At 47.2% G+C, this 12,506-nt stretch overlaps 1 long non-coding RNA gene across 1 annotated transcript in view; it reads left to right on the top strand.

Annotated features, from left to right (window-relative positions):
• The first annotated feature begins 258 nt into the window (after nt 1-258).
• Nucleotides 259-12,506, top strand: part of LOC310901949 — a 48,392-nt gene continuing 36,144 nt past the window's right edge. Inside the window, exon 1 of the long non-coding RNA XR_014586328.1 lies at nt 259-12,506. This exon is cut by the window's right edge and continues 17,047 nt beyond it. This is a non-coding gene — a long non-coding RNA (uncharacterized lncRNA).

The raw sequence follows: 12,506 nt of genomic DNA, 5'->3' as shown, positions 1-12,506 counted from the left end.
AGGGCGGATACTAGGTGGGTTCGGTGGAAGGCTAGTCCTAGTCCGCTGAAAATGAAGGCTGAGTAGAAGCTTAAATGTAGGGGCGACATAAGAAAGTTACAGGGTTGGCTGTAATCTGCTGGGTCGAAACCAGCTATCTTTTTGGTTAGACTAACTTTCTGTTATTCTGCTCATTCTAGGCCCCCTTGAATTCACTCGTAGGCCAGTCCGAGTGTTAGGAGAAGGAGGATCGCTACAGTTCAGGTGAGGGTCATTAGGGGGGATTGGAGTTGGACGGCTCATGGCAGGGGGAGTAGGAGGGCGATTTCTAGGTCGAATAGGACGAACAGGATGGCTACTGAGGAAGAATCGGACTGAGAATGGTAATCGAGCAGATCCAAGTGGGTCGAATCCACATTCGTACGGTGAGAGTTTCTCTGAGTCGGGGTTTATTTGGGCGAGTCAGAAGTTTAATGCGGTTAGGGCGGCGCTTAGGATTGATGATAGGGCGAATATGAACATGAGTGCGTTCATTGCTCTCCTCTGGGTTTATACCAGATTCTAGAGATTGGAAGTCAATTGTAATTAATATACTAGAAGAGCAAGATCCTCATCAGTAGATGGTTATGTAGAGGAATAGTCAGATGACGTCTACGAAGTGTCAGTATCAGGCTGCTGCCTCGAATCCGAAGTGGTGGTCTGATGTAAAGTGGAACTTGATCAGTCGGAAGAGGCAGACGGTCAGGAAGGAGGATCCGATGATTACGTGGAGTCCGTGGAATCCAGTGGCAACGAAGAAGGTAGATCCGTAGACGCTATCGGCGATTGAGAATGGGGCTTCGTGGTATTCTATTGCTTGTAGGGCTGTGAAGTAGAATCCCAGGAGGATCGTTAGGGTTAGGGCGTGGATGGCGTGTTTTCGGTTTCCTTCTGTGATGCTGTGATGGGCTCACGTTACGGTAACGCCTGAGGCTAGTAGGATGGCTGTGTTTAGTAGGGGGACTTCTATCGGGTTGAGTGGTTTAATTCCTGTTGGGGGTCATTGGCCTCCTAGTTCTGGGGTTGGGGCCAGGCTCGAGTGGAAGAACGCTCAGAAGAACCCTAAGAAGAAGAATGCTTCGGATGTGATGAAAAGGATTATGCCGTATCGTAGGCCTTTTTGGACTGTGGGAGTGTGATGGCCTTGGAAGGTGCTTTCTCGTACAATGTCTCGTCATCATTGGAGTATTACTAGGAGTATTGAGATGAGGCCTAGGGTTAGTAGTATGGATGAGTTGTAGTGGAATCACATGATTAATCCTGAGGTTGTGAGTAGGGCGGCGGCTGCCCCGAAGATTGGTCAAGGGCTTGGGTCAACTATGTGGTATGAGTGTGCTTGGTGTGCCATTAGATGTTTTCTTGTAAGTATAGGCTTAGAAGGAGCACGAAGACGTAGGCCTGGATTATGGCTACTGCTACTTCTAGGATGGTTAGGAGTAGTAGGATGATTATTGTTAGGATGGATACTGCAGGAAGGGTGGGTATTAATGCAATGGAGGCTGTAGAGATGAGTTGGATGAGTAAGTGTCCTGCTGTAAGGTTGGCTGTAAGGCGGACTCCGAGGGCTAGGGGGCGGATTAGTAGGCTGGTTGTTTCGATCAGGATTAGTGCGGGGATTAGGGGTGTAGGGGTACCTTCGGGTAATAGGTGGGCTAAAGAGGCTGATGGTTGGTTTCGTAGGCCTGTTAGTAGTGTGGCGAGCCATAGTGGGAAGGCTAGGGCTATGTTCATGGATAGTTGGGTGGTTGGGGTGAATGTATATGGAAGGAGGCCTAGAAGGTTGATTGTAAGAAGTATGATTATTAGGGATGTAAATATTATGGCTCATTTGTGGCCATTTTTGTTGAGTGGGACTATTAGTTGTTTTGTGATTAGGTGAAGGAGTCATGTTTGGATAGTAGAAAGGCGGTTGTTGATTCATCGGTTGTTTGGGGACGGGAATAGTAGGGCTGGGAAGAGTAGGGATAGTAGGATTAAGGGGATGCCAAATAGATTGGGGCTGGAAAATTGGTCAAAGAAGCTTAGGTTCATGGTCAGGATCATGGTGTGGGTTTGGTAGTGAGGGAGGTCTTATTTGATGGGGGGTTGGTTGTGGTGAAGGCTAGTAGTTTTGGTTGGATGAGGAGTGCTAGGGTTAATCAGGTTATAATTATGATTGAAAATCATGGTGCGGGGTTAAGCTGTGGCATATCATTAAGGAGGGGGAAGTCCCTCTTTGGCTAGCTTAAAAGGCTAGTGCTGTTGCATAGCTTCTTAATGATTAGGATGATGATAGAAGGGACGATCAGGCCTCGAAATGTGGGAGTGGGGTTGATTCTACTACAATGGGTATGTAGCTGTGATTAGCCCCGCAAATTTCTGAGCATTGTCCGTAAAAAATCCCAGGCCGGGTGGTAATGAATGAAGTTTGGTTTAGTCGGCCTGGGATTGCGTCTGTTTTAACTCCGAGCGTTGGGACTGCTCAGGAGTGGAGTACGTCTCCTGCAGTAATGATCATGCGGATGGGGGATTCTATTGGGATAACTACGCGGTGGTCAACTTCTAGCAGTCGGAAGTGGCCGTTGGGTAAGTCTGGGGTGGGCACTATGTAGGAGTCGAATGATAGGTCTTTGAAGTCTGTGTATTCGTAGCTTCAGTATCATTGGTGGCCGATGGCTTTTAGGGTGAGGTCTGGTTCATCGATTTTGTCCATTATGTAGAGGATTTGTAGGGATGGGAGGGCGAGGAGTACCAGGACGATAGCAGGTAGGATTGTCCAGATCAGCTCTACTTCTTGGGCGTCTACAGCATTGGACGAGAGTTTTTCTGTTAGTATGTGGGCTAAAAGGTAGAGAACTAGGCTGCAGATAGCTAGGGCAACGATTAGGGCGTGGTCGTGGAATTCAACGAGTTCTTCTATGATGGGTGATGAGGCGTCTTGGAATCCTAGTTGGGAGTGGTTGGCCACATGAGATGTACAGGATTTTTACCTGTGATTTAGTCTTGACAAGGCTATGTAATTGGTTTACTAACGTCTCATAAGAAAGAAGCATGAGCGGTTAATGCAGTTGGCTTGAAACCAGCATGTGAGGGTTCGATTCCTTCCTTTCTTGTACTTGGACGAAGGCCGGTTCCTCGAAAGTATGGTATGGGGGAGGGCAGCCGTGGATTCATTCAACGTTTGTGGTAGTTAGTTCTGGTTGTAGGACTTTTCGTTTGGCCGGAAAGGCTTCTCAGAGGATGAATATTAGTATGATTACGGCTACTATTGAGATTAGGGAGCCGATGGAGGAAATGGTGTTTCATAGTGTGTAGGCGTCGGGATAGTCCGAGTATCGTCGGGGTATTCCTGCTAGGCCTAGGAAGTGCTGGGGGAAGAACGTTAGGTTTACTCCTGTAAATATTACCCCGAAGTGGGCTTTTGCTCATGTTTGGTGTAGGGTAAACCCAGTGAGTAGTGGGAATCAGTGAGTAAATCCTGCTAGAATGGCAAAGACGGCGCCTATGGATAGGACGTAGTGGAAGTGGGCAACTACGTAGTATGTGTCGTGCAGGGCGATGTCTAGGGAAGAGTTTGCAAGAACGATTCCTGTTAATCCTCCGATGGTAAATAGGAAGATAAATCCTAGAGCTCATAGTATTGGGGGGGTCTCATTTGATTGTTCCTCCGTGCAGGGTGGCTAGTCAGCTAAATACTTTGATTCCGGTAGGGATGGCAATGATTATAGTGGCTGATGTAAAGTAGGCTCGGGTATCAACGTCTATTCCTACTGTAAACATGTGGTGAGCTCAGACGATGAATCCTAGGAAGCCGATGGATAGTATGGCTCAGACTATTCCCATGTAGCCGAAGGGCTCCTTTTTGCCTGAGTAGTACGTGACTACGTGTGAGATGATTCCGAACCCCGGTAGGATCAGAATATAGACTTCTGGGTGTCCGAAGAATCAGAATAGGTGTTGGTACAGGATTGGGTCTCCTCCTCCAGCGGGGTCGAAGAATGTGGTGTTTAGGTTTCGATCAGTTAGTAATATTGTAATACCGGCGGCGAGTACGGGGAGTGATAGAAGGAGTAGGATGGCGGTAATTAGTACGGATCAGACAAATAGTGGGGTTTGGTATTGTGAGAGTGCGGGGGGTTTTATGTTGATGGCTGTGGTGATAAAGTTGATGGCCCCAAGGATGGAGGAGATACCGGCTAAGTGGAGTGAGAAGATAGCCAGGTCTACTGAAGCTCCGGCGTGGGCAAGGTCACCTGCTAGGGGAGGGTAGACAGTTCAGCCTGTGCCGGCGCCAGCTTCTACAGTGGATGAGGCTAGTAGGAGGAGGAATGATGGGGGGAGGAGTCAAAAGCTTATGTTGTTTATTCGCGGGAATGCTATGTCGGGGGCACCGATTATGAGGGGGACTAATCAGTTGCCGAATCCTCCGATCATGATGGGTATGACTATAAAGAAGCTTATTACAAAGGCGTGAGCGGTAACGATTACATTGTAAATTTGGTCGTCGCCTAGGAGAGTTCCTGGTTGTCCTAGTTCTGCGCGGATTAATAGGCTGAGTGCGGTGCCGACTATTCCTGCTCATGCCCCGAAGATGAGGTACAGGGTGCCAATATCCTTATGGTTAGTGGAAAATAGTCATCGGTTGATGAAGGTGACGGGTAAGATGGCTGAGTGTTGAAGCGTTAGGCTGTAGTCCTTTTTACAGAGGTTTAATTCCTCTTCTTATCGGCTCTGTAGTGAAATTCATGTTGAGTTGCAAGCTCATCGATGCGCACTAGGGTGCGTCAGGGTCTTTGTAGGCAGAAGCCAATTGGTTTAGGCATTTAGCTGTTAACTAGAGTTTTGTGGGATCGAAGCCCATCTGTCTAGGGAGGCTTTAGCTTAATTAAAGCGTCTGACTTGCATTCAGAAGATACAGGTTAATATTCTGTAAGTCTTAATGTGCAGAAACTAAGAGGGTTTAACTCTTATTTAAGGCTTTGAAGGCCTTCGGTTTGGGGTGTTATCCTAAGTTTCTAGACAATGGCATGTATTATTGGGGACAGGGGAAGTAAGAGGATTGATAGTGAGGCAAGGACCGCAGTAGGTGTGCTTGGGGCTTTGCTAGTGTATCATTGTTTTATGTGGTTAGAGGAGTTGGGGGGAAGGGTAATTGTTGAGTGGTATGCGAGGCGTAGGTAGAAGAAGAGGCTGAGCAGTGATAGCATGGCAATTGCCATGGCTGCTGGTGTTATTTCCTGTTTAGTTAGTTCTTGGATGATAAGTCACTTTGGTATAAAGCCTGTTAATGGGGGGAGGCCTGCTAGGGATAAAAGTACTAGTATTAGGGTGGCGTTTAGCACTGGGGTTTTTGTTCATGAGGTTGTGATCATGGATAGGTTAAGGGCTTTGATTTTGTTAAGGGCTAGGAATACGGCTGATGTTATGATTGTGTATAGGTAGAAGGTAAGTAAGGCCAATTTGGGGCTGTAAACTAGGATGATGGCGATTCAGCCTAAGTGGGAGATGGACGAGAAGGCTAGGATTTTGCGTGTTTGTGTTTGGTTCAGTCCTATTCAGCCTCCTAGTGCTGTTGAGGCTAGGGCCATGGCGGTGAGTAGAGCTGGGTCGAGGGATTTGGATGTTAGTAGGAGCAGGGTTAGTGGGGGGAATTTTATGAGGGTCGAGAGTAGCAGGGCTGTTATTAGTGGCGATCCTTGTAGTACTTCTGGGAATCAGAAGTGAAATGGCACTAGGCCCAGTTTAATAGCGATTGCTGCTGTCAGTAGTAGACAGGAGGTTGGGTGGTTTATTTGTGTGATGTCTCATTGGCCGGTGACTCAGGCATTGGTTATGCTAGAGAATAGGACCAGGGCGGAAGCAGCTGCTTGGGTTAGGAAGTATTTCGTTGCGGCTTCTACTGCTCGTGGGTGGTGGGATTTGGCAATTAGGGGAATGATGGCTAGTGCGTTGATCTCCAGTCCTGTCCAGGCCAGAACTCAGTGGTTGCTGGAAATTGTGATTGTGGTGCCCAAGATGAGGCTGAAGGTTATGATTGGGGTCGCGTAAGGGTTCATTAGTAGAGGAGGGGGTTAAACCATCATTTTCGGGGTATGGGCCCGATAGCTTGATTAGCTGACTCTACTAGAAAATAATATAAGGGAAGTATGGAGAATTTTGATTTCTCTTGTGTGGGTTCAATTCCTACTTTTCTAAGGTCAACAGGAAATGAGAGGGCTGTTATACCTCTATGTTCACTTTATCATAGTGACCCTTTGTAGTTCAGGCACATTTCCTTATGTAAGGAGGTAGGCCTGCATAGCAGATAGGTATGCTGATGTGTCAGAGGCACAGAGCTAGTGTGAGGGGTAGGAAGTTTTTTCATAGTAGGTGCATTAGTTGGTCATATCGGAATCGTGGGTATGAAGCTCGGACCCATAAGAAACCAGAAGATAGTAGGAGGACTTTTGTGGCTAGGATGACGGGGAATAGTTCTGTGGGTGGCCCTAGGGCGCTTGGGTTTAGGAATATGATGGCTGTAAGTGTATTTATTAGCATAATGTTCGCATATTCAGCTAGGAAGAATAAGGCGAAGGGTCCTGCGGCGTATTCAACGTTAAACCCTGAGACTAGCTCAGATTCACCCTCTGTGAGGTCAAAAGGAGCTCGGTTTGTCTCTGCTAGGGTGGATACGTATCATATTATTGCTAGGGGTCATGAGGAGAAAATGAAGTATAGAGGCTCCTGTGCGACGGCAAAGGAGCTGAGTGTGTAGCTTCCGCTTAGTATGATTATTGATAGCAGGATTATGGCCAGTGTCACTTCGTATGAAATGGTCTGTGCTACTGCCCGTAGGGCTCCGATTAGTGCGTATTTTGAGTTCGAGGCTCAGCCTGATCATAGGACTGAGTAGACGGCTAGGCTTGACATGGCTATTAGGAAGAGAACTCCGAGGTTTAGATCTGCTAGGGGAAATGGGAGTGGTAGTGGTGCTCAAGTGGTGAGGGCTAGGACAAGGGCTAGTATTGGTATCAGAATGAATAGAAGTGGGGAAGAGGTAGAGGGTCGGATGGGCTCTTTGGTAAATAGTTTCAGTCCGTCCGCAAATGGTTGAAGTAGGCCAAAAGGCCCGACAACGTTAGGGCCTTTGCGGGATTGTATGTAGCTTAGGATTTTCCGTTCTACTAGGGTTAGGAAGGCTACGGCAATCAGGATTGGGATGATGTATAGGAGGGATATAACGAGGCAGCTTAGTGTTGTTATTTGAATCATGGGTGAAGCTAGGGAGAGGATTTGAACCTCTGGGGAAAGGGCTTAAGCCTTCTGCACTTGCCGGGCTCTGCCACTCTAGCTGGTCCTTTTCTAGGATTGAAAGTGGTGGGGGAAGGCCCTCTTCACGGTTTAGTTGGTTTCACTGCTTAGAGGGGGGGGACGTGCTTGTGGTATTGGCCCCACTTTCCCGGTCCTTTCGTACTGGGGAGAGTGTGTCATAGATAGAAACCGACCTGGATTGCTCCGGTCTGAACTCAGATCACGTAGGACTGTTAATCGTTGAACAAACGAACCCTTAATAGCGGCTGCACCATTAGGATGTCCTGATCCAACATCGAGGTCGTAAACCCCCCTGTCGATATGGGCTCTTGAGGGGGATTGCGCTGTTATCCCTGGGGTAGCTTGGTCCATTAATCAATTATATTGGGTCTGGTCACTGTTAGCACTTTGAGGGGTAGCTCTAGGTAAAGAGGTATGGTCTTGTTTTTGGAGGATTTGTTCTCCTCCAAGGTCGCCCCAACCGAAAAATATCGACCAGGCTCTGCGATGGTAGTGGCCCCAGTGGGGTTGATTGAGGATTCGCGGTGGTCGTTGATTTTTAAGTTCCACAGGGTCTTCTCGTCTTATGTTCACATCCCCGCTTTTGCACGGGGAGATCAATTTCACTGATTATCTGTGAGAGACAGTTAAGACCTCGTTTAGCCATTCATACAAGTCTCGATTTATGGGACAATTGATTGTGCTACCTTTGCACGGTTAGGATACCGCGGCCGTTAAACCTAAGTCACCGGGCAGGCATCACCTTCAATACTTGTTTAATTTGCTGAAGGCTATGTTTTTGGTAAACAGTCGGGCCTTATTAATTTGCCGAGTTCCTTTCACAGATTTTAATCGCTCTTATAGGCGCTCCTGAGTCGGGTTAACAGGGTTAGTTAATACGTGGTCTTGTAGGGGTTTTTGTATCTGTCTAGGTCTGTTAATAATGTTTCTATGTAAGCTTGCGCCGTTAGAGGGGTGTGGCCCTGAGTTACTTATTTTAGCATTAATTCTCCTATATTCATAGGTTGACCTGTTTGTGATAAGGGAATCATCTTATTTTGGTATTTTTAGGTGGTGGAGCTTTGACGCACTCTTTTTTGATGGCTGCTTTAGGGCCCACGGTAGGATCAGTAGTAAGAATTATCCGCTAGTCGAGGTTGTGTCCTTTTTTAATGGAGCTGTCCCTCCATTAAATAGCTCTTAATCATCTCATTAGGGTTCAGGATGTCCGGTAGGGAGGATTAAGGGGGAACTTAGATTCGTTTCACAGGTAACCAGCTATCACCCAGCTCGGTTGGCTTTTCACCTCTACTGACAAGTCATCCCACTCTTTTGCAACAGAGACGGGTTCGCTCTCTTTAACTGCTTGAAAGTAGCTCGCTTGGGTTTCGGGGGGGCAAACTTTAGTTCACTTTGCTTGGTTGTTCTCGCTAAACCATGATGCAAAAGGTACAAGGGTTGATCTTTGCTGTCTGTCGCTTTGATTGTTTCACTGCTATTTCATCTTTCCCTTACGGTACTGGGGTCTCTATCGCGTCTAAGTGTCTTTTCTATCGCCTATACTAAGACTGTAAAATGCTTTAGTTTAATTAGTTTAGTAAATTCTTTAGTTTTGGTGTACTATTTGTGTGGTTGAGCTAGAGGGGGGGCTTCAAGACGATCCGGTCTAGTAGATATCTTTCAGGTGTAAGCTGAGTGCTTTGGTGTTATAGCTACGTCTTGATATTCTAAGTACACCTTCCGGTACACTTACCTTGTTACGACTTACCTCATCTTCAGCGTATTTATGGTATTAGTTATGTGGGATGTGGCTTTTGAGGAGGGTGACGGGCGGTATGTACGTGCCCCAGGGCCGGCTTAAAGTAGGCTCTATTGTCCCACTTTACTGCTAAATCCGCCTTCCAGAAGTGGTTTCACGCTTCTTTCCGTGTGCCCTATGAATAGGGAATGTAGCCCATTTCTTCCACTCCATAGGCTATACCTTGACCTGTCTTATTAGCGGGGTGCTATTGTGTCCACTGTTGTGCTCTCATTCGAGGTGGGCTGGCGACGGCGGTATGTAGGCTGTGTTGGCAAGGGGTGGTTGGGTTAATCGGGGATTATCGATTGTAGAACAGGCTCCTCTAGGTGGGTTTGGGGCACCGCCAAGTCCTTAGAGTTTTAAGCGTTTGTGCTCGTAGTTCTCTGGCGGATACTTCGGTAAAGTAAGTATCAAGATTTAGGGCCAGGCATAGTGGGGTATCTAATCCCAGTTTGGGCCCTGGCTTTCGTGGGTTTAAATCAGTCGTTAGTTCCTAAGATCATCTTAATGGTGTGTTTAGGTGCATCTTGGGCTTATGACAGCTCAGTTGCATTTTGATCTTAGTTAGCTAGGATAGGCATTTTACCACTCTTTACGCCGTGTCAATAGGACGGTTGATTTGGGTTTCTTGTATGACCGCGGTGGCTGGCACAAGATTTACCAACCCTTGAAGTTAGGCTGTTGCTATAATTAAGTCAAGTTTGCACTCATTGCTTAATGTTAATTACTGCTGAATACCCGTGGGGGCGTGGCTTAGCGAGGCGTCTTGGGCTACTACTTGGGTGTGCCTGATACCCGCTCCTCAAGGCCTGTATGGGGGTAGGTGGTCGAGGGCGTTTACACTGGGGCGCGGATACTTGCATGTATATATTTAGCAAAAACCAACCGTAAGGTTAGGACTAAGTCTTTTGTCCGCAGGCATGTTTTATGCCATCTTGGCAACTTCAGTGCCATGCTTTGTGTTAAGCTATGTGGACGGGGGTGTGGTTAGCTGATAGTTGAGTGGTGAGTGAGAGTGAAGTATATGAAATTATTGCTTGTGTTTACTATTTTTAGTACTGGAGTTTCTCTAAGTCCTAGGACTAGGAGGAAATGGTGTTTCATAGTGTGTAGGCGTCGGGATAGTCCGAGTATCGTCGGGGTATTCCTGCTAGGCCTAGGAAGTGCTGGGGGAAGAACGTTAGGTTTACTCCTGTAAATATTACCCCGAAGTGGGCTTTTGCTCATGTTTGGTGTAGGGTAAACCCAGTGAGTAGTGGGAATCAGTGAGTAAATCCTGCTAGAATGGCAAAGACGGCGCCCATGGATAGGACGTAGTGGAAGTGGGCAACTACGTAGTACGTGTCGTGCAGGGCGATGTCTAGGGAAGAGTTTGCAAGAACGATTCCTGTTAATCCTCCGATGGTAAATAGGAAGATAAATCCTAGAGCTCATAGTATTGGGGGGGGTCTCATTTGATTGTTCCTCCGTGCAGGGTGGCTAGTCAGCTAAATACTTTGATTCCGGTAGGGATGGCAATGATTATAGTGGCTGATGTAAAGTAGGCTCGGGTATCAACGTCTATTCCTACTGTAAACATGTGGTGAGCTCAGACGATGAATCCTAGGAAGCCGATGGATAGTATGGCTCAGACTATTCCCATGTAGCCGAAGGGCTCCTTTTTGCCTGAGTAGTACGTGACTACGTGTGAGATGATTCCGAACCCCGGTAGGATCAGAATATAGACTTCTGGGTGTCCGAAGAATCAGAATAGGTGTTGGTACAGGATTGGGTCTCCTCCTCCAGCGGGGTCGAAGAATGTGGTGTTTAGGTTTCGATCAGTTAGTAATATTGTAATACCGGCGGCGAGTACGGGGAGTGATAGAAGGAGTAGGATGGCGGTAATTAGTACGGATCAGACAAATAGTGGGGTTTGGTATTGTGAGAGTGCGGGGGGTTTTATGTTGATGGCTGTGGTGATAAAGTTGATGGCCCCAAGGATGGAGGAGATACCGGCTAAGTGGAGTGAGAAGATAGCCAGGTCTACTGAAGCTCCGGCGTGGGCAAGGTCACCTGCTAGGGGAGGGTAGACAGTTCAGCCTGTGCCGGCGCCAGCTTCTACAGTGGATGAGGCTAGTAGGAGGAGGAATGATGGGGGGAGGAGTCAAAAGTTTATGTTGTTTATTCGCGGGAATGCTATGTCGGGGGCACCGATTATGAGGGGGACTAATCAGTTGCCGAATCCTCCGATCATGATGGGTATGACTATAAAGAAGCTTATTACAAAGGCGTGAGCGGTAACGATTACATTGTAAATTTGGTCGTCGCCTAGGAGAGTTCCTGGTTGTCCTAGTTCTGCGCGGATTAATAGGCTGAGTGCGGTGCCGACTATTCCTGCTCATGCCCCGAAGATGAGGTACAGGGTGCCAATATCCTTATGGTTAGTGGAAAATAGTCATCGGTTGATGAAGGTGACGGGTAAGATGGCTGAGTGTTGAAGCGTTAGGCTGTAGTCCTTTTTACAGAGGTTTAATTCCTCTTCTTATCGGCTCTGTAGTGAAATTCATGTTGAGTTGCAAGCTCATCGATGCGCACTAGGGTGCGTCAGGGTCTTTGTAGGCAGAAGCCAATTGGTTTAGGCATTTAGCTGTTAACTAGAGTTTTGTGGGATCGAAGCCCATCTGTCTAGGGAGGCTTTAGCTTAATTAAAGCGTCTGACTTGCATTCAGAAGATACAGGTTAATATTCTGTAAGTCTTAATGTGCAGAAACTAAGAGGGTTTAACTCTTATTTAAGGCTTTGAAGGCCTTCGGTTTGGGGTGTTATCCTAAGTTTCTAGACAATGGCATGTATTATTGGGGACAGGGGAAGTAAGAGGATTGATAGTGAGGCAAGGACCGCAGTAGGTGTGCTTGGGGCTTTGCTAGTGTATCATTGTTTTATGTGGTTAGAGGAGTTGGGGGGAAGGGTAATTGTTGAGTGGTATGCGAGGCGTAGGTAGAAGAAGAGGCTGAGCAGTGATAGCATGGCAATTGCCATGGCTGCTGGTGTTATTTCCTGTTTAGTTAGTTCTTGGATGATAAGTCACTTTGGTATAAAGCCTGTTAATGGGGGGAGGCCTGCTAGGGATAAAAGTACTAGTATTAGGGTGGCGTTTAGCACTGGGGTTTTTGTTCATGAGGTTGTGATCATGGATAGGTTAAGGGCTTTGATTTTGTTAAGGGCTAGGAATACGGCTGATGTTATGATTGTGTATAGGTAGAAGGTAAGTAAGGCCAATTTGGGGCTGTAAACTAGGATGATGGCGATTCAGCCTAAGTGGGAGATGGACGAGAAGGCTAGGATTTTGCGTGTTTGTGTTTGGTTCAGTCCTATTCAGCCTCCTAGTGCTGTTGAGGCTAGGGCCATGGCGGTGAGTAGAGCTGGGTCGAGGGATTTG

Source organism: Anser anser (genome assembly GCF_964211835.1).
Source record: "Anser anser genome assembly, chromosome: 6".
Lineage (NCBI taxonomy): Eukaryota > Metazoa > Chordata > Aves > Anseriformes > Anatidae > Anser > Anser anser.
The sequence above is the reverse complement of the archived record's forward strand: the minus strand, read 5'-3'. Positions and strand labels throughout refer to the sequence as shown.